Raw genomic sequence first — 23,186 nt, forward strand, 5'->3', positions numbered from 1 at the left:
CGAATTTCCGACATTCGCGGTCCGCACGTTCGAACGCCTTTTTCCGTCGTTCGCCGCGGCGGACTTACGTGTTTAATGTATACAAGAACTTTAACCTTTGGTGACACGTTTATCATGTGATACAGGACAGCCAATTGAGACATGACAGCACATGGACACTTGTACATTCCCCCTAACCTATAAATACACCCGATCCGGTGGCCATTTTACATTCTTTCTTCTGTTACGATAGGGACAGGTTCCTGTGTGGAGTAGGGAGAGATAAACCACTAGCTATTTGGTACACAAAAGTTCTTTTCAGGACTGGTATAGGTGTTAGGTGTTGATAGGTTTGCTGTGCTGCTGATTCTTGCAGCAGCCTGAGTGTCTTTTGTTAGTTTAGAGAAAGGGAAAGGACGGTGTATGCTACAGGGACAGCCAGATTAGTCTTTCATCATCATCATCATCATCATCATCATTAGCTGTTACTATCAAGGTCCACAAAAGAGCTGTTCCAGTAACCACTAATCGTTCTCTTTTTTTGCCAATTTGTATAGGGACAGGAAGGAAGCAGTGTTGTCAGGCAGTGAGGGTAATTTTAAAGACTTGCTGTTATTATTAGTTCCACAAAGGTTCTTTTCAGGACTGGTATCAGTGGTACAGTAATAGGCTTGTACATGTATAATATTCTTTCTTCCAAATATAGAAAGGATATTATACTTGACTGCTGCCCTTCTGCTGCAGTCTGCTAAACATTCACAACTCACTTGTTCCACAAAAGTTCTTATAAGGACTGGTAACTTGGTATAGGGTGCTACGGTACATAGGCTTGAGTGCGGTACAGTCTGCTGTTCTGTAAGGACCGCTATCGGTCCACAATAGATAGGGTTGACGTGCACCACTGCTGACCGCTGCCCTATACTGCAGCAGTCCTTCAGCGGTATAGGGACTGACGTACAGTCTGCTAATCACTAACACACAACCTGCTTGTTCCACAAAAGTTCTTATAAGGACTGGTAACTTGGTATAGGGTGCTACGGTACATAGGCTTGAGTGCGGTACAGTCTGCTGTTCTGTAAGGACCGCTATCGGTCCACAATAGATAGGGTTGACGTGCACCACTGCTGACCGCTGCCCTATACTGCAGCAGTCCTTCAGCGGTATAGGGACTGACGTACAGTCTGCTAAACACTAATACACAACCTGCTTGGTCCACAAAAGTTCTTATAAGGACTGGTAACTTGGTATAGGGTGCTACGGTACATAGGCTTGAGTGCGGTACAGTCTGCTGTTCTGTAAGGACCGCTATCGGTCCACAATAGATAGGGTTGACGTGCACCACTGCTGACCGCTCACCTATACTGCAGCAGTCCTTCAGCGGTATAGGGACTGACGTACAGTCTGCTAATCACTAACACACAACCTGCTTGTTCCACAAAAGTTCTTATAAGGACTGGTAACTTGGTATAGGGTGCTACGGTACATAGGCTTGAGTGCGGTACAGTCTGCTGTTCTGTAAGGACCGCTATCGGTCCACAATAGATAGGGTTGACGTGCACCACTGCTGACCGCTGCCCTATACTGCAGCAGTCCTTCAGCGGTATAGGGACTGACGTACAGTCTGCTAAACACTAATACACAACCTGCTTGGTCCACAAAAGTTCTTATAAGGACTGGTAACTTGGTATAGGGTGCTACGGTACATAGGCTTGAGTGCGGTACAGTCTGCTGTTCTGTAAGGACCGCTATCGGTCCACAATAGATAGGGTTGACGTGCACCACTGCTGACCGCTCACCTATACTGCAGCAGTCCTTCAGCGGTATAGGGACTGACGTACAGTCTGCTAATCACTAACACACAACCTGCTTGTTCCACAAAAGTTCTTATAAGGACTGGTAACTTGGTATAGGGTGCTACGGTACATAGGCTTGAGTGCGGTACAGTCTGCTGTTCTGTAAGGACCGCTATCGGTCCACAATAGATAGGGTTGACGTGCACCACTGCTGACCGCTGCCCTATACTGCAGCAGTCCTTCAGCGGTATAGGGACTGACGTACAGTCTGCTAAACACTAATACACAACCTGCTTGGTCCACAAAAGTTCTTATAAGGACTGGTAACTTGGTATAGGGTGCTACGGTACATAGGCTTGAGTGCGGTACAGTCTGCTGTTCTGTAAGGACCGCTATCGGTCCACAATAGATAGGGTTGACGTGCACCACTGCTGACCGCTCACCTATACTGCAGCAGTCCTTCAGCGGTATAGGGACTGACGTACAGTCTGCTAATCACTAACACACAACCTGCTTGTTCCACAAAAGTTCTTATAAGGACTGGTAACTTGGTATAGGGTGCTACGGTACATAGGCTTGAGTGCGGTACAGTCTGCTGTTCTGTAAGGACCGCTATCGGTCCACAATAGATAGGGTTGACGTGCACCACTGCTGACCGCTGCCCTATACTGCAGCAGTCCTTCAGCGGTATAGGGACTGACGTACAGTCTGCTAAACACTAATACACAACCTGCTTGGTCCACAAAAGTTCTTATAAGGACTGGTAACTTGGTATAGGGTGCTACGGTACATAGGCTTGAGTGCGGTACAGTCTGCTGTTCTGTAAGGACCGCTATCGGTCCACAATAGATAGGGTTGACGTGCACCACTGCTGACCGCTCACCTATACTGCAGCAGTCCTTCAGCGGTATAGGGACTGACGTACAGTCTGCTAATCACTAACACACAACCTGCTTGTTCCACAAAAGTTCTTATAAGGACTGGTAACTTGGTATAGGGTGCTACGGTACATAGGCTTGAGTGCGGTACAGTCTGCTGTTCTGTAAGGACCGCTATCGGTCCACAATAGATAGGGTTGACGTGCACCACTGCTGACCGCTGCCCTATACTGCAGCAGTCCTTCAGCGGTATAGGGACTGACGTACAGTCTGCTAAACACTAATACACAACCTGCTTGGTCCACAAAAGTTCTTATAAGGACTGGTAACTTGGTATAGGGTGCTACGGTACATAGGCTTGAGTGCGGTACAGTCTGCTGTTCTGTAAGGACCGCTATAGGTCCACAATAGATAGGGTTGACGTGCACCACTGCTGACCACTGCCCTATACTGCAGCAGTCCTTCATCGGTATAGGGACTAAGAGTTTTGTCACAGGGTCATTTAAAAAATGACAGGCAGAGGAAGAGGCAGGCCCTTCCGCAGGGGTGGTAGGGGTAGGGCAGGAGCAACAGGCTTGAGCCAAAGTGGGAAGTTGCAGAAGGTGCGTTCAATTACTTTAAAGGATGCACCAGACTTGGTTGAGTGGCTCGCTCAGCCTTACTCTTCTGCACCCTCCTCATCCTCTCGATCTGCACCCTCTTCTTCACTCTCTGCTATGTGCACCCCCAAAGACACTACCACCAACAACACGACCACCACCACCACCACCACATACCTTCCGCTTGAGTCACTGGAATTATTTTCCGATCCATATCAAGAGGACATTTCTGATGCGCAGCCACTCTTGGTATTGGATCAGGAAGAGGAGGTAGCAACAAGCGCTACTCAGCAGTCTGACGCCAGTACCCAGATCAGCCCAAGGAGGAGGTTGGTCCCCGGTGTTGCTGCCTACTCCGAGATCTCTACTTATAGCGGTGGGGAAGGTGACGTTGATGATGACGTGTCTAGTGATGTCACGTGGGTGCCCACAAGAGAGGAAGAGGAGGGGAGTTCAGAGGGAGATATGGACCAGCAGATAGGGAGGAGAAGCAGCAATGACTTACATTGCACAGCAGGGACAAAGCAGACTGCAAATGTATCAGGAGCGAGTCATCGACCATGTACGGTCACATCTGGCGCTCCCAGGACACCGGCACATGGCTCCGCAGTGTGGGCTTTTTTTAACGTGTCCGCTGCTGACAATAGCGTTGCCATCTGCAATCTTTGCAGTCAACGCGTTAGTCGCGGTAAGCCCAATACTCACCTAGGGACGACCGCCTTAAGAAGGCACATGAGCAGCCATCACCGAGCCCAGTGGGAGCAACGGAACACACAAAGCCACACTGCAGGCTCTCACCGTCCAGCCTCGTCTTCTACTTCTCCTTCTCCTCTCTCCTCACAATTGTCCTCCACTCCACCTTCCATCACGCAAGGTCACATTTTTCTGCAAAAAGGCAGGCTTCCGTGGGCCTAATGTTTGAGCGTAAAAAAATGATGACGCCGGATAACCCTCTTGCCCAACGGTTGGCGGCTGGCTTGTCAGAACTCATAGCCCGCCAACTACTGCCATATAAACTGGTGGACTCGGAGGCCTTTCGCAAATTTGTGGCCATTGGAACACCACAATGGAAGGTCCCAGGAAGGAAGTATTTCTCAGAGAAGGGCATCCCAGAGCTATATGGCCATGTTCAGCGGCAAGTGAATGTATCTCTGGCACACAGTGTCGGTGCCAAGATACATCTGACCACAGACACGTGGTCTAGCAAACACGGGCAGGGAAGGTATATCAGTTTTACTGCCCACTGGGTGAACCTTCTGACGGCCGTCAAGCATGTAACCCGTGGCACCCGTGTAGATTTGGTTTTACCGCCACGGATTGCATGCAGGCCTGACTCTTCTTCTCCTCCTCCTACTCCATCCTCCTCCCTCTCCTCCTCAGCTGCCTCCTCCTTTTCCGCTGCTAGCGTCTCTTCCACTGCACCGCCCAAGCTCCCCAGAACCTATTCCACATGCCAGGTGAGACGTTGCCATGCCGTGCTGCGTCTGTTGTGCCTGGAAGCAAAGAGCCACACTGGCCCGGCACTCCTTTCAGCTTTGCGTTCACAGGCAGATGAGTGGCTAACACCGCTCAATTTGACAGTTGGTAAAGTGGTGTGTGACAACGGTGCCAATCTGCTTAGCGCATTGAAACAGGGCAAAATCACGCACGTGCCGTGCATGGCACACGTCTTAAACTTGGTCGTGCAGCGATTCCTTGTCAAATACCCTGGGGTCCAGGACATCTTGCGGCAGGCAAGGAAAATCTCGGCCCATTTCAGAAGATCTTACACGGCCATGGCTCGCCTTGCTGACATTCAGCGGCGACACCATCTGCCGGTCAGACGTCTTATTTGCGATTGCCCGACGCGATGGAACTCAACCTTCTATATGCTTGATAGGCTGCTCCAGCAGAAACGTGCAGTTAACGTCTACCTGTATGAACTCTGCGAAAGAAACGGTTCTGGGGAGCTGGGTTTTTTTTCACCGCGCCAGTGGCTGCTCATGCGCGACACATGCAGACTTCTGCGGCCATTTGAGGAGATCACCAAACTGGTCAGTCGCAGCCATGGCGCCATCAGTGACATGGTACCTTATGCCTTCTTTCTGGAGCGTGCATTGCGTCGTGTCATTGATCAGGCTGTGGAGGAGCAGGAGCGGGAAGATGAGGAAGTCGCAATGCTGGATGAATTCCCAGGGGGGGCTACTCTATCTAAAAACAAGTCAACAACAGGAGTCTGATGAGGAGTCAGAGGAGGATGGTGCCGGGGCGGATGAGCAGGAGCAAGAAGAGCATGCTTTAAACCTTTCTGGGATCCCTGTTGTGCGAGGATGGGGAGAGGAGAATGAAGAGGACGACATTATCCTGGATGATGAGCAGGAGCCAGGCCACCACACCGCTTCCACTTTAGTGCAAATGGGGGCCTTCATGCTCCAGTGTTTTAATAGGGACCCCCGTATAAAAAGCATGAGGGTCAAGGACCAGTACTGGGTGGCAACGTACTTAGACCCCCCGGTACAAACACAAAATGGCGGAAATGTTACCGCCGTCGCAGAGGGCTGTCAGAATGCAGCACTTCCAGGCCTTGCTTCGAGAAATGCTGCATTCTGCTTTTGCGTGCGCTGGCAGAGGAGCAATTCCCACTCCCAGAGAAGGATTTGCGGGTACCAATCCAACAGCGCCTGCAAGAAGAGGCCGGTTTGAAGATGTGTTGGTGACTTCGGATATGAGGTCATTCTTTCAGCCGACCCATCGACAGGTGTCATCCGGATCCAGCATCAGGGAACGCCTAGACCGTCAGGTGTCCGACTACATTGGGTTAACGGCCGATGTGGACGCTCTGAGGAGTGATGAACCCCTAGACTACTGGGTGGGCAGGCTTGACCTCTGGCCAGAGCTTGCCCAATTTGCAATCGAACTGTTGGCTTGCCCCTCATCCAGTGTCCTGTCCGAAAGGACGTTCAGCGCAGCAGGGGGGATTGTGACCGATAAGCGTACTCGCCTAGCTCACCACAGTGTTAACTACCTCACATTTCTAAAAATGAATGAGGCATGGATCTCGGAGGAATTCAACACATGTGACCAGTAGACCATGTATATGTCTATAAACTATTTTTTTAATCAAGCACACAGACCTTCTTAATTCATTTGGCTCACTTCCTTGACCCAAAAAAGCACACCGTACTATATGCCCCTACCCTCCTCTTTGAAGAGGTTGAGCGGTGTCATATTTCTACTGGGGCTGCTTATGATATCCCTGTGCTGTGCTGACTTCCTCCTGGGGGTTCTTATTATGAAGGGATCACACTATCCCTGTGCTGTGCTGACTTCCTCCTGGGGGTTCTTATTATGAGGGGATCACACCATCCCTGTGCTGTGCTGACTTCCTCCTGGGGCTGCTTACGGTGCTGCTGTCAGTGCTGTATGTCACGGTGCTGCTGTCAGCGCTGTATGTCACGGTGCTGCTGTCAGCGCTGTATGTCACGGTGCTGCTGTCAGCGCTGTATGTCACGGTGCTGCTGTCAGCGCTGTATGTCACGGTGCTGCTGTCAGCGCTGTATGTCACGGTGCTGCTGTCAGCGCTGTATGTCACGGTGCTGCTGTCAGCGCTGTATGTCACGGTGCTGCTGTCAGCGCTGTATGTCACGGTGCTGCTGTCAGCGCTGTATGTCACGGTGCTGCTGTCAGTGCTCTGTATTACGGTGCTGCTGTCAGATGCCTCTATCACGGTGCATGTGTCATTCCGGTATGTCACGCTGCTGGTGATCATCTCCTGCACCCTCTTCTTTGCCTACCCTGGTCCCTGACCTTCCCTCTCCTCCATTGCCTTCATTAGCTCCATAGTCCTGAATTGTTAGAACAATTTCCCAAATAAAATAAAAATGCTTGTAGTTATCGATCCCAAATTCACCTCATACATGTATTATGTCATTGTCCAGATGGTGGGACTACGTTTTACCCCCTAATAATTACCACGTGGCCGCAAATTCGACATGAAGGTTTGCAAAGTTCGCCTCCCATTGAAGTCAATGGGGCCCGCGGCGAACGTTCGGTTTCGCGAACGTTTGGGTCCGTTCGCGTTTCGCGTTCGCGAAACGTCCCGTCGGAAGTTCGTCCATCACTAGTAAAGAACAGGTTTGCTTTACTTAACCACTTGACATCCGCGCTATCGCCGAATAATGGCCATATATATATATATATATATATATATATATATATATATATAAAAAAATATATATATATATTTATATATTTCTTTTTTTTCGGTCTTTTTAAAAAAAATTTAACAAAAAATAAAAATCGCACAGGTGATCAAATACCACCAAAAGAAAGCTCTATTTAAGGGGAAAAAATTAATTATGGTACAGTGTTGTATGACCGCGCAATTGTCATTCAAAGTGCATCAGCGCTGAAATCTGAAAATTGGTCTGGATAGGAGGGGGGGTTTAAGTGTCCAGGAAGCAAGTGGTTAAAAAATAAAAAACAGTAAAAAAGAAAAAAAGTAAAACAGGTTTGCTCTACTTTAAAAAAGTGACAAACTTGGAGAGCTGAGCAGTGGACTGATGATATATGAACTGTGAATTCTGAGGTTCAGCACACATCTCCAGCCTCATAGCACTGAGCACGTGGAGCACTGCAGCAGCTGGAGTTGAGCGTGTTCCCCGTCATCCAATCCCGGCTGTGCTTTAGAGAGAGGCTTGGAACGCAAGTCTTTGTGCAGGGGTTGCCATGGAGACGGGTACACACAGACTCCCAGGAGCTGGCAATGGGCCATGCAGGTGGAGGAGAGGGGGCGTGTCCCGAGGTAGCTCCAGTGACTGATGAGTAGAGCATATCATAGAGGATGCACAGCTCTCCAGAGTGGACAAGGTGAGGGGGGACCCTGGAGGAAGGGGGGATATTTTAAAGGATTTCCAGGGCAGCTTCTGACTTTAAATGTTGTCCTTGGAAGTGGCACAATGAATGACCTCCATGGCATTGTGTGCAGAGTGTTCCTTATTGTCCTGTGTGGTACTTTATGAATGTTTTGAAGGTGGGAAATTGCAGCATGTAATCTGGCATGTCCCCTGATGGACAGACTCTACAGGTGTGCCATAAAAACTTCTCAAAGTGTGAAGAGTCAAAACTTTTATTTTTGTGAGTTTTAGCAGCAGATGGTTAAATGTATTCATTGATACATCACCAAGACCCCATTCACACTGAGGCAGTTTTCAGGCATGTTATCGCTAGAAATAGCGCCTGTAAAGCACCGGAAAACCGCCTCCCATTCTATGCAATGAGTGCTTTCACACCCAGGCGGTGCGTTTGCAGGACGTTAGAAACAGTTCTGCAAGTGACATCTTTGCCCATGCAATGAATGGCCAGCGCTTTCGAAACACCGCAGCGCGGGAGTTTGTACCCCCTTATTTGGGGGTAAAAGCACTCCGCTAGTGCTCGAAAAGTAGAGCAAAAGTGCCGCTTAAACAGCAGTAAAAGCGACGCTAAGACGAGCAGCGCTTTACCGCTAACGGCCGATGCTTTCAGTGTGAGAGCAGACTTATGCCCCGCACACACGGTCAGATTTTCCGACGGAAAATGTTTGATGGGAGCCTTTTGTCAGAAATTCCCAGCGTGTGTAGGCTCCATCGGACATTTTCCATCTGAATTTTCGTCTCACAAACGTTGAGATCTGGTTCTCAAATTTTCCAACAAAAAAATGCGTTCACGTAAATTCCGATCGTGTGTGCAAAATTTTGACCCAAAAAGTGTCACGTATGCTCCCAATTAAGCAGAAGAGCCACACTGGCTATTGAACTTCAATTTTCTCGGCTCGTCGTACGTGTTGGACGTCACTGCGTTTTTGACGTTCAGAATTACCAATAACATTGTGTGACCGTGTGCAGGCAAGACACATTTGAGCCAACGTACATCGGGAAAAAAAAACATGCATTTTGTTGTCGGAATGTGCGATCGTGTGTACACGGCATTAGGCTCGGTTCACATCTATGCTTGTCAGGAACATGTATAAAATCATGCACTTTCCCGACATGCACAGAAACACGCCGCCCTTTAGCAGACGTGCAATAGAGCCATTAACTGGTAATTGCACCCCAACGCATGAACAGAAAAAACCTGAATGGACACAGATGCAGGCTGATGTAAACAGATGATCGTCCATTTACATCTGCCCACCCATAGACATACAGCTGTGGCGTGAGAATGACACACATAATCATTTTCACAAAGTATGCAGCTTGAGTTTTTTTTAGATCTTTTTGTCAGAGGCTATTATGGTATACTGAAGTATAATTACAAGCACTTCATAAAAGTCAAAGGCTTTTATTGACAATTACATTAAAGCGGGGGTTCCACCCAAAAGTGAAAGTTCCGCTTTAAGGACTCCACCCCCTTACATGCCACATTTGGCATGTCATTTTTTTTTCCATGGGACGCCCCCCACAGAATCTTGCTCCTGGGGCGCTCTCCCAGAAAAATCCGTGACCGCCAGTTCTGGAAGACCTGGAGCATCACGGATCATGGTAAATGGCCGCTGATAGCGACCTTTTACCACGTGAACACTCTGTCAAATGACGGAGCGATCACTTGTAAACAAAGGGTTGGATCTGTAGTGCCCACAGCACTGCTCAGTGCCCATACTCTGCAGTACTCTGCCCATACTCTGCAATAATCTGCCAATACTCTGCAATAAATTTTAACAGAAACAAAGATTTTTTATTTTTTTTTACCAAATTTTCAGTCTTTTTTTGATTTATAGCGCAAAAAATAAGAAACCCAGCGGTGATTAAATACCACCAAAAGAAAGCTCTATTTGTGTGAAAAAAAGGACAGAAATTTCATATGGCTACAGTGTTGCATGACTGAGTAATTGTCATTCAAAGTGTAATGCCCCATACACACAGTCAGACATTCTGACAACAAAATCCATTGGATTTTTTCTGACGGATGTTGGCTCAAACTTGTCTTGCATGGACACCGTCACACAAAGTTGCCGGAATTTCCAATCGTCAAGAACGCAGTGACGTACAACGCGTACGACGGGACTATAAACAGGCCAGTAGCCAATAGCTTTTGTCTCTGAGCATGCGTGGCACTTTGTCCGTCGGAATTGTCTACACATGATCGCAATTTAAACGATCGGATTTAGCTGTCGGAAAATTTTTGATCCAGCTCTAAAACTTTGTGCGTCGGAAAATCTGACGGAAAAAGTCAGTTGGAGTCCACACACAGTCGGATTTTTAGACAACAAGATCCGATCGCACATTTTCCATCGGAAAATCCGACTGTGTGTATGGGGCATTAGAGCGCTAGAAGCTGAAAATTGGTCTGGTTAGGAAGGGGGTTTAAGTGCCCAGTGGTCAAGTGGTTAAGTTTATGCAAAGAGTAAATTTTTGCAGTGCTGACCCTTCTTTTTCAAGACCTCTGCAATTCGTCCTGGCATGCTGTAAATCAACTTCTGGGCCACATCCTGACTGATGGCAACCCTAATCAATGCTTGCAGTTTCTCAGAATTTGTGGGGTTTTTTGTTCACCCGCTTCGTGAGGATTGACCACAAGTACGGCCTGGGGAATTTCCTGGCCATGGGCCTAAAATTTCAATGTTTTGCTCCTCACGCCACTTAGATATCACTTTTGCCTTATGGCAAGGTGCTCCATCATGCTGGAAAAGGCATTGTTCGTCACCAAACTGTTCTTTGATGGTTTTTGGACCATTCTTTTTTCATGGCTGTGTTCTTAGGCAAAATTGTGAGTGAGCCCACGCCCTTGGCTGAAAACCAACCCCACACATGATTGGTCTCAGGATGCTTTACTATTGGCATGACACGGGACTGATGGTAGTGCTCACCTTTTCTTCTCTGGACAAGGTTTTTTCCGGATGCCCCAAACAATCGGAAAGGGGAATCATCAGAGAAAATGACTTTACCCCAGTCCTCAGCAGTCTAATCCCTGAACATTTTGTAGAATATCAGTCTGTCCCTGATGTTTTTCCTGGAGAGAAGTATCTTCTTTGCTGTCCTTCTTGACACCAAGCTATCCTCCAAAATTCTTCGCCTCACTGTGCATGCACTCACGCCTGCCTGCTACCATTCCTGAGCAAGCTCAGCACTGGTGGTGCCCTCATCCCGCAGCTGAATCCACTGTAGGAGATGACCCTGGCACCTTGACTTTCTTGGGTGCCCTGAAGCCTGCTTTACAATTGCAGTGAAATTTTGTTTTGTTTATGGGATTAAGTTAATGCTTATGGCAAAGAGGGACTTTGCAATTAATTGCAATTCATCTGATCACTCTTCATAACATTCTGGAGCAGGGGCGTACCTAGAGCATTTGGCACCCAGGGCGGATCCTATATCTGGCACCCCCCCCCCCCACCATAAAATGTAAAAACACCCACCGTGTCCCCTGCATACCTCTGCATCCTTCAATATCTTTTTGTCACTACTGTGTACCCCCCCTCTCCACAACTGCACCTCTGGACCCCTTTAAATTACACAGCACCCTGCACCTCTGGACCCCTTTACATTACACAGGACCTTGCACCTAAGGACCTCTTTACATTACACAGCCCCCTGCACCTCTGGACCCCTTTACATTACACAGCAGCCTGCACCTCTGGACCCCTTTACATTACACAGCTCTTGTACCACTGGACCCCTTTACATAACATAGCACCCTGAACCTCCTGACCCCTTTACATTACACAGCGCCCTGCACCTCTGGACCCCTTTACATTACACAGGACCTTGCGCCTAAGGACCTCTTTACATTACACAGCAGCCTGCACCTCTGGACCCCTTTACATTACACAGCTCTTGTACCTCTGGACCCCTTTACATAACATAGCACCCTGAACCTCCTGACCCCTTTACATTACACAGCCCTTGTACCCATGGATCCCTTTACATTACACAGCACCCTGAACCTCTGGACCCCTTTACATTACACAGCCCTTGTACCTCTGGACCCCTTTACATTACACAGCCCTTGTACCTCTGGACCCCTTTACATTACACAGCACCCTGCACCTCTGCACCCCTTTACATTACACAGCCCCTCACAGCTCTGGACCCTCTGCATGTTACACAGACCCCCTACAGTGCAGACCCCCCTCCCTACCATACAGACCCCCATCTACAGTGTAGACCCCCTACAGTACAGAATCCTCCCCTACAGTGCAGACCCTCCTACAGTACAGACCCCTCCACCCTATAGCGCAGACCCCCCCCCCTACAGTGCAGACCCTCCTACAGTACAGACCCACCCCCCTACAGCGCAGACCCCCCTACAGTACAGACTCCCCTACAGTACAGAATCCTCACCTACAGTACAGACCCCCCCACAGTGCAGAATCTTCCCCTACAGTGCAGGACCCCTTCTACAGTGCAGGACCCCCCCCTACAGTGCAGGACCCCCTTCTACAGTGCAGGACCCCTTCTACAGTGCAGGACCCCTTCTACAGTGCAGGGCCCCTTCTACAGTGCAGGACCCCTATAGTGCATGACCCCCCCTACAGTGCAGGACCCCCCCTACAGTAAAGAACCCCCCTACAGTGCAGGACCTCCCCTGCAGACCCCCCTACAGTGCAGGACCCCCCCCCCTACAGTGCAGGACCCCCCCTACAGCGCAGACCCCCTACAGTGCAGGACCCCCCTACAGTGCAGGACCCACCACAGTAAAGAACCCCTAGTGTACCTGGAGCCCAAGGCAGCGGCATTGCAGGGGGGAGGTTCGAGCAGCACCCGAGTGGAGTGTCACCTGTCGGCTCAGTGATCCGAGACCCGGCGCAATAATCCCCTTCTCTCTGTAGTCACGTGACTCACATCGCGTCGTTCAGATCAGTCTCGGGCAGCGTCTGTCACTCACAGCCGAGCAGAGTGAAGCCGCCTCCCCCTCCTTGTCTACACAGTGCTGTGCATGGAGGAGGGGGAGGCGGCTTCACTCTGCTCGGCTGTGAGTGACAGCCGCTGCCCGAGACTGATCAGAACGGCAGCGCGACGCGGCCACAGAGAGAAGGGGAGCCGGGTCCCGGATCACTGAGCCGGCAGATGTCACTCCACTCGGGTGCTGCTCGCACCCCCCCCCCCCCGCAATGCCGCCCTCTGCCAGTGCCTCGGGCTCCTCACGGCGCTGTCTGACACTTCAGTTGCGGAGAGGGGAGGGGGGGCGCTGGCCTGACACCCCCCCCAGTGTGTGGCACCCAGGGCGGCACGCCCCCCCACTTAGTACGCCCCTGTTCTGGAGTATACAGTGAGGGAAAAAATCCCCTGTTGATTTTGTACGTTTGCCCACTGACAAATGATCAGTCTATAATTTTAATGGTAGGTTTAGCTTAACAGTGAGAGATGGAATAACAACAAAAAAACCCAGAAAAACGCTTTTAAAAAAAGTTATAAATTGATTTGCATTTTAAGTCAAATAAATATTTTGCCCCTTTGCAAAACATGGCTTAGTACTTGGTGGAAAAACCCTTGTTGGCAATCACAGAGGTCAGAAGTTTCTTGTAGTTGGCCACCAGGTTTGCACACATCTCAGGAGGAATTTTGTCCCTCTCCTCTTTGCAGATCCTCTCCAAGTCATTACGTTTTCGAGGCTGACGTTTGGGAACTTGAACCCTCAGCTCCTTCCACATATTTTCCATGGGATTAGGGTTAGGGGTTAGAAGACTGGCTAGGCCACTCCAGGACCTTAATGTGCTTTTTCTTGAGCCACTCCTCTGTTTCCTTGGCCGTGTGTTTTGGGTGATTGTCATGCTGAAATACCCATTTTCAATGCCCTGGCTGAGGGAAGGAGGTTCTCACCCAAGATTTGATGGTACATGGCCCTTTGATGCGGTCAAGTTGTCCTGTCCCCTTAGCAGAAAAACATCCCCAAAGCAAAATGTTTCCACCTCCATGTTTTACGGTGGGGTCATAGGCAACATTCCCCCTTCTCCAAACACAGCGAGTTGAGCTGATGCCAAAGATTTTAGTCTCATCTGACCACAACACTTTCACCCTGTTCTCCTCTGAAACATTCAGATGCTCATTAGCAAACTTAAGATGGACATGTACATGTGCTTTAGCAGGAGGACCTAGAGAGCGATGCAGGATTTCAGTCCTTTACGGCGTAGTGTGTTACCAATTGTGTTCTTGGTGATTATGGTCCCAGCTGCCTTGAGATCATTGACAAGATCTCCTGTGTAGTTCTGGGATGATTCCTCACCTTTCCCATGATCGTTGAAACTCCGTAAGGTGAGATCTTGCATGGAGCGCCAGACCGAGGTAGATTGACAGTTATTTTGTGTTTCTTCCATTTTCAGATAAGCGGACCAACTGTTGCCATCCTCTCACCATCTGCTTGGCGATGGCCTTGTAGCCCATTCAAGCCTTGTGTAAGTCCATAATCTTGTCCCTGACATGCTTGGACAACTCTTTGGGCTTGGCCATCGTGGAGAGTAGGGGTGAGCTCCGGCGTGTTCGCACACTCCATGTGCAGAGCCCACCAGGAAGTTGGCACAGGGCTGCGCTAATCACAGGCAGTGAGACATTTACCGATCTCTGCAGCCACACATCAGGAAAATGTCTCACTGCCTGTGATCAGCACAGCACCATGCCGACTTCCTGGCGGGCTCTGCACGTGGAGTGTGCGAACATGCCGGAGCTCATCCTTAGTGGAGAGATTGGAATCTTATTGATTGCTTCTGCCTGGTTCACATCTATGCATTTTTTAGTGCGTTTTCCGTTTTGTAGAAACACATTACAGTCCATTTAACATGCTTTCCTATGGGTCATGTTCCCATCTGTGCATTTTATGAAAAGATCTAGAGACTTTTTTTCAGTTTTTTTGGTTCCATAGACTTCAATGGATCAAAAACATGTATGCAGACTTTGTAAGAATTAATATTTGTTTCATTCTCAAAAGTTTTGGCCATGGCTGTACATTGTGGTTCATTCTGGATACATTTGAAAAACGTGACAGACTTTCTTCAGCCTATATCTTGCTCCTTTGCATACCTGCAGCTGTTGAAATTTAAAGTGGATGTAAACCCGATTCATGAAATTTAAGTTGGGCACATATATCTGCAGTGTTTTTTCTTATCTCTCTTTAAAGCACTATGTCCCTTAGCTGTCTCCTGCTCCATTTTCTATTATCAGCATGATAACTCCTGACAAGTTTTCCTTCGCAGGGAATAAAAGCAGCCTGAGTTTTGTGTTGGGGAGGATTCTATAAATAGATTAGCAGAGTGCTGAACTATTCAACCAACAGAGCTAAAAGTCTCTACCTGTGAGGGGGTGTGCCTTTCCTCCAATAAGCTGTCTTGGCTGTGTGCCCAGGCTTCCCTGCAGTGCTAACCAGGAAGGGAAAAATCTCCTAAAAGGATATGAACTTTCTAAAGAATATATAAAGCTGAAGACAGCAGATATACTTGCAAATCTTATATAGGGAGATTTGTTTCATCCCTGTGTATCATCTGAGACTGTTCCTTTTCCTGTGTATAGGAGTGTGTTTACATCCACTTTAACTTGGTATCAGCTACTTGTAGTCCTTGCACAGCAGAGCTCAGAAATGGGAAGAGGAAGCGGCACAAGAAGCCAATCAGGTGTGCTGCAGCGCAAAGGCCAATCTGATAAGAGGGGAGAGCTTATCCCTGACAGAAAGTGTACTTTGTGGCAGAGCTGTGTACATAAAAGTTTGGATTGACACAAATCCTTTGTCAGGTACAACAGCACCCATATATTTATTTAATCAGTGTACTGTGTATTTAGCTCAGGGTATTGTGCATTTAGTGGTTTGTTCGGAGTTCAGCTTTAAAGCTTCCTAAACCTAAAAGCAAACATTTATTATATTGCAGCTCATGAATTCTTAGATGTGATGGCTGCATTTATTTTCTTTCTTAGGCTTTCTTTTATTTTCACTTGGTGATCGAGCCAGTAAGTCTGTTGTTTTCAATAGAACAAGCTTTTCTGCAAATATAGCAGTTAGAAGGTATAGACAATCCATTTAAAGCAAAAAATACAAGTTTTCCTATGCAGTGGGGCTGTAGTGCTCGCACGGCAAGGCACAACTGCTCGTTTTGTCTAGGGATGAGGAGAAACCGGCGCTCCCCCATGGTCCAGTGGTGGACTGTTCCTCTTCCATGGAGTCTGTTCTGGACTTGATTACATCAGGGATAGCCCACAATTCAAGACTGCTGGAGTGAGGAGGTGCCAGACCGGTCTTGTGCTGGCAGGATTAGGTAAGTAAGGCCTGGTTCAAACCTATGCATTTTTTTGTGCTTTTTGCATTTTGCACTACAGACATGTTCCATAGGAAACCATGTTAAATGGACTGCAGTGCAAATCTGCTAAAAGCACAAAAAATGCATAGGTGTGAACCAGGCCTAAATCTCCTTTCTCCTCTCTCCTAGGCAAAAACGAGCAGTTAACCCATGCAACCTTTATGCCAAAGGGAACAACACTTGCAGGGACCTTTCTATAAGTCGGACCGATTGGGTCGCATGACAAATCGCAGCAGTGTGAACCGGGGCTAACTGTCTAAAACTTTTAAGCTGGAATTTGGCTTCAATTTGTTAATGTATCTAAATGTGCTAATATATCTAACGCTCCCAATTCTGCTGTCCAAAGGTGTCCCTGTGCTCCTTCATCCAGAGTGGAGGCACCCTAATATAGGAGGTGTTTTACTAGCAGATTACCAGGTGAAACAGGCAAAAAAAAACGAAATAAAGAAAATGAATGCAGCCACCACATCTAATGATTGGTAAACTGCAATATATTACATTTTTTGTTTGGGGTTTAATACCGCTTTAAGCCTGGCACTCCAAAAATACTCAATAAAAGGTTTATGACTGGAGGATCCACGTACTAAAGGCTGCCTCCCGGCTCCTTGGTTCCCGAGGCTGTTTACGTCTATAATTCCTGTTCTGTATTATGTACTGTATAGGATTACTCATTACAGAGCCTGGCCAGCCACAGGGTATCCTTGAATGTTCACAAATAATCTGGCAGCAGTAAATGGAAGGGAGAGGCTGTGATTACATAGTACAGAAAGGGATTGTGGCACACTGCTTTGGTATTATGCTGTTAATATAAAAGCATACAGAGATTTCCACTTACATGTCTGCTGGGTGTGTTAGTTCAATCAAAGTCTGTTTTTGGCAGCTGCTGAAGCTCATCAATCAACCCAGATAGGTTAAAGTTTGTATTGCTCTTGTTATCCTATTCACCAGTCCACTCAAAACTTCAGTCATGGGTGTAGTCTGCTTGGCTGAGTCACCTGTTGGCCTCTTGTGTTTCTTGGAGACTTTTAGTGACCAGAATTCTCCGCCACAAGAAGGGCTTTGTTCCACCATCCATGGTGCCTCACTCCTCCGCGGTGCCTCACTCCTCCAGGGTGCCTCACTCCTCCAGGGTGCCTCACTCCTCCTGCTACTAAATGGGTGGTACTCGCTACTCCTGTTACTTTAGACCAGTGGTTCTCAACCTCAGTTCTCAAGGACCCCCCAACAGGCCACGTTTGAAGGTTTTCCTTTATTTTGCATAGGTGCTTTAAATCAGAGTCAATGGCTTGGTATTTTGGAAGCTATTTTATCTAAGAGAAATTCCCAAAACATGGCCTGTTGGGGGTACTTGAACCACTGGCTAAGGCCCCTTTTCACACGGGCTTTCCGATCAGGTCCACCTGTCAGTTTTTCGGACGCTCCATTCGCCTCTATGGAGCGGCGGATGTCAGCGGTGACATGTCCGCTGACACCTGCTGCTATCCGGTCTGATCCTGTCTGTGAAATCCAGATGGAGTGTCACCCTGTTTTCCATCCGTCTGGGGGATGAGATGAAAACAGACAGGCGGTCCGCTTTCATCTGATCTCCCCATAGAGGAGAGCGGGTCTCAGACAGGTTGGTCTCTGCACAGTGAGCGGAGACGGACCTGTCATCCACCTGTTCAGCGGGCATCAGCTGCACATAAGCATGGGGAAACGAGAGCACTTTAAAAAAATGTTTTATTTTATTTCAATTTATTTTTTATTACACTACATCTTTACAGTTTGTTTTTTTTTTGATCAACTTAATTTCTATCACAGGGGATGAACAACATCCCTTATGATAGCATGGGCCATGACAGGTCCCCTTTATTGAGATATATAGGGCTTATTAGACCCCATATCGCTCATCTCTCCTCCAAAGCATCTGATCAAACCAAGATCAGTTTGATGAGATGTTTTCAGAAGCCGTTAATGGCTTGCAAAACAGCAAACCAAAACTGGAAGTGACGTCAGCCTCCTAGCTTCCAGTTACTGACATCACAGAGGGAAGAGAACAATGTCCGTTCCTTTCACTCTGTGTACAGCATTACATTGTCGCCGGTTGCATCTTTACTGGGCACTCCAATGTGACTAAAGAGCCCACTAAAGGCGGCAGCAGCGAGAGGGGGTCGACCCACTCAGATCACTTTTACTAGACAGAGAATCGCAGGCTGAAAAAACACATATCAGGATCTCCTGCAGCTTCAGTCATGATGCTGGTATAATCAGTTCAACTCAAGGCCGTATATATGCAACCTATGGGCGGGAAGCGGTTAAAGTGGTTGTAAAGCCTTACAGACCACTTTGACCTGCTGGTAAGCCTAGATTAAGGCTTACCTATAGGTCCAAGAAATATCTCCTAAACCTATACAGTTTAGGAGATATTTACCTGAAGACAGCCACCGCTGTCTACGGCGCATGCACCATAGACAGCGGCGTGCAGGCACACTGGGCAAGCCGCAGATCGCGGCGATATGCCGCGAGTGTCGGCTCCTGTGCGCATGCGCGGGAGTGACGTCATCGCTGCTCCGGCGAATCACAGCGCCGGAGCAGCAAGACCCACCAAGAAGAGGGACGCTCGGAACTACAGGGGACAACGGTGACTTCGCTGGCTCCTGTGTCAGGCAAGTGACACATAATGGACTACTATGCGATGCATAGTAGTCCATTATGCTTTACCTTTGCAGGGAATCAAAGAGGAAGTAAACCCATTAGGGTTTACTTCCTCTTTTTAAGCTGGCCATACATGGAACAAACTCCTGCTGGTTCAACAAGGACCGGCCACATTTAGATTCATGTATAGGCAGATAGATCAACTTCTCTACAACCTATCGACTGACTTCTTCCCGACCATCCTATCTGATTTTTGTCACTCAATCTGCACCCAGGCTATAGCCGGCAGCACTGACGGCATGGAAGTCTACCCACTGTCAGAATACAAAGACACAGCTGTGGGGGGATTAGTCCCCCAACCCCCCTCAAATGTGCTTATGGGGGAATTGGGTATTTTTTTTTCCGTTCAACCTTCTGGTTGAATGAATAAAAATGACACCTCTATGGGCAGCTTTATTTAATGCCTGTTGGTCTGTTCAATATAGGAATATATTGAAAGGATTTGTTGTATTGGTTAACTGCTTGCCGACCAGCCGGCAGTTATACAGCGGCAGGCCGTCTCTCATGCGCAAATCACCATAGCTCTACAGCGGCTCGCGCCGGTGGTGGGCACGCTACGGGAGCGTGCCCGAAGGTCGGCTTCTTCAATGTCTGCCAGCGATCGCCTATTACAGAGGCAGAATGGAGAATTGCCTTGTAAAGAAGCCAATTCCCCATTTTGACAGGGGACATGTGATTGAGAACAGTGATCTCTGTCATGTCCCTGGCAGTGCACCCCCCCCCCCCCTACAGGTAGAACACCCTAGGGAATGCACGTTAACCCCCGTCCCTGCCAGTCACATTTACAGAGTAATCAGTAGCTATTTGTAGCAGTGATCGCTGTATAGATGTGAATGGTCCCAAAAAGTTTCAGAAGTGTCCGATCTGTCCGCTGCAATGTCACAGTCCCACTAAAAATCGCAGATCTCTTTTCCCCAAACCAATCAACATACGCCTATTCCGATATTTTTTTTTAATTTAATATTTTTTTTTTTACCAAAAATATGTAGAAGAATATATATCGGCCTAAACTGATGAATACATATTTTTTTTTTTTTTTTATAGATTTTCTTTTGGATATGTATTATAGCAAAAAGTAAGGAAAAAAAACGTTATTTTTTTTTTTTCAAAATTGTTGCTCTTTGTTTATAGCGCAAAAAAAAAACACCGCAGAGGTGATCAAATACCACAAAAAGAAAGCTCTATTTGTGGGAAAAAAAGGACATTTTGTTTGAGTACAGCGTCGCATGACCGTGCAATTGTCAGTTAAAGAGATGATGCTGTATCACAAAAATTAGCCTTGTCATTAAGGGGGCAAATCCTTCCAGGGATGAAGTGGTTAAAGTGGTTGTAAAGTCAGAAGGTTTTTTATCTTATTGCATTCTATGCATTAAAGTGGTAAACCCTTACAAACCACTTTGACCTACAGGTAAGCCTAGATTAAGGCTTACCTGTAGGTCCAATCAATATCTCCTAAACCTATATGGTTTAGGAGATATTTGCCCGAAAACGGGCACCGCTGTCTACGGCGCATGCGCCGTAGACAGCGGCGCGCAGGCGCACTAAACGCGGCATTCTCAGCGACGGAGCTGCCACGCGTGTCGGCTCCTGTGCGCATGCGCGGGAGTGACGTCATCGCGGCTTCGCCGAATGACAGCGGCGGAGCTGCGAGACCCCACCAACAAGATGGATACGGCCGACTACAGGGGACAGCGGCGACTTCGCTGGCTCCTGTGTCAGGTAAGTGACACATAATGGGCTACTATGCGATGCATAGTAGTCTATTATGCTTTGCCTTTGCAGGGAATGAAAGAGGAAGTAAACTCATCAGGGTTTACTTCCTCTTTAAAATAAAAAGCCTTCTGTGTGCAGCAGCCCCCTAATACTTACCTGAGCCCCATCTCTGTCCAGCGATATCCACGAGTGTCTCTGCCCTCCTGATTGGCTGAGACACAGCAGTGGCGCCATTGGCTCCCACTGCACTCAATCAACATCAGTTAGCCAATCAGGTGAGAGAAGTGCAGGGCCAAACCGCAGCTGTGTTTCTGAATGGACACACGGAGCTACAGCTTGCCTCGGGTGCCTCCATAGCAAGCTGCTTGCTGCAGGGGCACTCAACAGGAGGGAAGGGCCAGGAGCACAGAAGAGGGACCCAAGAAGAGGAGGATCTGGGCTGCTCTGTGCAAATCCACTGCACAGAGCAGGCAAGTATAACATGTTTGTTATTTTTATAGAAAAAAAAAAAACAAGACTTAATCATATGCTTTTCAAATATTAACAATATTACTAAAATTCCTGCATTTAGCATTAAACAGTAATCCCCCTGAGCAGCTGGACACACACTCTCAATCTTGTTATTGATTGATATTATTAAATGAGGCGTGCAGTGCTATATCCACCCTTCAAATCAATACGTATACATGTGTAAATAGCTCCACATATGTGAAATAATACACTAATGAATACATGACTGTGCTTACTTATACTAATCCAAATCAATTTATAGTGCTCGATTTGTGTACTTGGACAATATACATGTGATCTACAAATAATAGATTTATCAAAACCAAAGAATATGAGGTCAAACCTAAACACTTACAATTTGTATGTAGTCAGGCAGGCCCTTGCCTTACAAAGTTGAAGGTAAATCTAAAGGAAATTGTATAATGTAGGGCCAGCTTAAGTAAGCACAATAATTTATTCATTATTATTTCACATATGTGGAGTTATATAGACATAATGTATACCGTATTTATCGGCGTATAACGCGCACCCCAATTTAAGAGGGAGGTTTCAGGGAATTTTTTTATTTTTTTTTTTAAATAAACCACTTTGAAGCAAAATAATGGTCAGTGAGCATCAATGCAGCCTGATTAGTGCCCATCTGCAGCCTGATCTGCGCCCATCTGCAGCTTGATCTGCAGCTCACCATCTCATTGCATCTCACCATCTCTCATCTCTTGCAGGAAATCACTGAGCTGTCATCTCCTGCTCTCAGTCAGCAGTCACATACACAGTCTCGCCTCCACCATCAGCATTGGACCAGCTCCTGTGATAGACCGAACACTGGTCCAATGCCGGTGGTGGAGGCTGGACTGTGTGTGTGTGACATGAGAGCCGAGTTGAGAGGAGACGACGGCTCAGTGAATTTCCGGCAGCGCTCATCCCCCTGCTTCCCCTCTGAGGTATGCTGTCATCGTAAAATATGCATCCATGATTTTCCCCCTGGTTTCAGGGGGAAAAAGTGCGTGTTATACGGTATGTATTGATTTGAAGGGTGGATATAGAGCTGCATGTCTCCTATAATGATGATAAAGTTTAAAAAAAATACCGATTGATCCTTCCAGAAATCCTATGATCTGATATTTTTCTGTCCTTCTACCCTACACTTGCCATACTCTGAGGACTACAGAATCCCTCCCCTCTAAAAATCACACCCTTTTTTTTCATACACCCTCAAACAGGTGGCCAAAGACTTTTTGAACAAGAGGCATAGTTACCGTATATACTCGAGTATAAGCCGAGATTTTCAGCCTCTTTTTTGAGGCTGAAAGTGCCCCCCTCGGCTTATACTCGAGTCATCGCTGTCTGCCTGCTCGATCAGCGTGTCGAGCAGACAGACAGCGGCCATTCTATAATTCAAAAGCCGCGCCTCCGGCTCCGCCTTCGCCTGTGATAGGCGGAACACTGAATTTCCCAGCAGCCTGTGTTCCGCCTATCACGGACATCGTCTCATCCTCGTACTACGGACGAGGATGAGACGATGTCCGTGATAGGCGGAACACAGGCTGCTGGGAAATTGTGTTCCGCCTATCACAGACAGGGAGGCGCGGCATTTGAACAGGGGAATGGGCGCCGACGAAGAGCGGTGATCCTGGGACGGGACCGGACGGAGGCTCGGCTCGGGACGGGACGGGACCGGACGGAGTCTCGGCTCGGGACGGGACCGGACGGAGGCTCGGGACGGGACCGGACGGAGGCTCGGGACGGGACGGGACGGGACCGGACGGAGGCTCGGGACACAGGTAGGCTG

The 23,186-nt window shown here is 47.9% G+C and overlaps 1 protein-coding gene across 3 annotated transcripts in view; it reads left to right on the forward strand.

Annotated features, from left to right (window-relative positions):
- Positions 1-7,970: 7,970 nt before the first annotated feature.
- Positions 7,971-23,186, forward strand: part of AGBL3 (AGBL carboxypeptidase 3) — a 245,419-nt gene continuing 230,203 nt past the window's right edge. For all 3 annotated transcript variants that reach the window (XM_077469175.1, XM_077469177.1, XM_077469176.1), the window contains exon 1: positions 7,971-8,097. The gene's annotated coding sequence lies outside the window, so the exon portion shown is untranslated. The remainder of the gene's footprint in view (positions 8,098-23,186) is intronic.

This window comes from Lithobates pipiens, unplaced genomic scaffold, assembly GCF_037356315.1.
Source record: "Lithobates pipiens isolate NorthernLeopardFrog02 unplaced genomic scaffold, aLitPip1_a1.2 Scaffold_8, whole genome shotgun sequence".
In the NCBI taxonomy this organism is placed as follows: domain Eukaryota; kingdom Metazoa; phylum Chordata; class Amphibia; order Anura; family Ranidae; genus Lithobates; species Lithobates pipiens.